This window comes from Trypanosoma cruzi (assembly GCF_000209065.1).
Source record: "Trypanosoma cruzi strain CL Brener chromosome Unknown tcruzi_1047053424679, whole genome shotgun sequence".
Lineage (NCBI taxonomy): Eukaryota > Euglenozoa > Kinetoplastea > Trypanosomatida > Trypanosomatidae > Trypanosoma > Trypanosoma cruzi.
In genome coordinates, this window is record NW_898815.1 from 1 (window position 1) to 882 (window position 882).

General features: G+C 56.5%; 1 non-coding gene across 1 annotated transcript; it reads left to right on the forward strand.

Annotated features, from left to right (window-relative positions):
- Positions 1-672: 672 nt before the first annotated feature.
- Tc00.1047053424679.10 lies at positions 673-736 on the forward strand. Its single transcript, XR_008254239.1, has one exon. It is a non-coding gene; the product is annotated as an H/ACA snoRNA, TC8C3H1 (small nucleolar RNA).
- Positions 737-882: the final 146 nt, after the last annotated feature.

Genomic DNA, 882 nt, shown 5'->3' on the forward strand with positions numbered 1-882 from the left:
GCGTCCTGCCCCGGCCTGCTGAGCACACTCGGAATTGAGCGGATGGTGTGCGCCGTGCCTCACTCTTGAGTGTGGAACGCCATCCACCACGACCTGCTGTGAGGCTCAGTGATATTCCGTCGGGGCGGAGAGAAGTGAAGGACTGCGCCGTGGTATTGGACGCGCCTCGTTCGTTTTGTTGTTGCCGTGTGTGTGTGCTGTGCGCATGGCTTTTTTTGCAGCGCGACGTGGGTGACGTTGCTAACGAGTACGATTTTGGACTTTGTTGCGGTCGCTGCTGGATCACGCAGTCAATCCAAGGGCTTTGCGGCATGCATGTGTATGTGTGCATGCCTGCTTGATGTTTATCGCTGTGCTGCTTGCCGGAGAGCGGCCGCTGCTGCGCTGTTTTCTAGTGGGCGTTGTGTGTGCGGCACTGACCTTCCTGCTGTGGGTGGCGCAGGGAGCCTTTTTGCCATATATCTCGTTGCGTACTGCGACACGTCGGCGATGGTTTGCGTGAGCGAGGAACGACGCCTTGACTGCAGCCGAACGGCAAATCCTCCACTCCTCTTCCGTGTCACCGCCACGTGCTGCGGACGGAATAACATGGCCCCAAAGAACGCGTCGGACCTTCAATGCTGTTTGTCGCGTGGGACAGGCCATGGAGACGGTGAAGTTTACCGCCTTTTGATGGGGTACGAATGCGCCTGGTGGTGACTGCTCACCTTTGCGTGGGAAACGCCTCAAAGAAGCCAAAACCTTTGTTTTTTTCAGCGTCAGCTTTTGGATGTCCGTGCCCAGTGATTACATCGAACTTCTTTGCTACAGGTGATCTGATGAGATGACCTCACCGTTTTCACACCCAACCGAGATCGATGAGGGCTGCACCTTCTCTCTCTC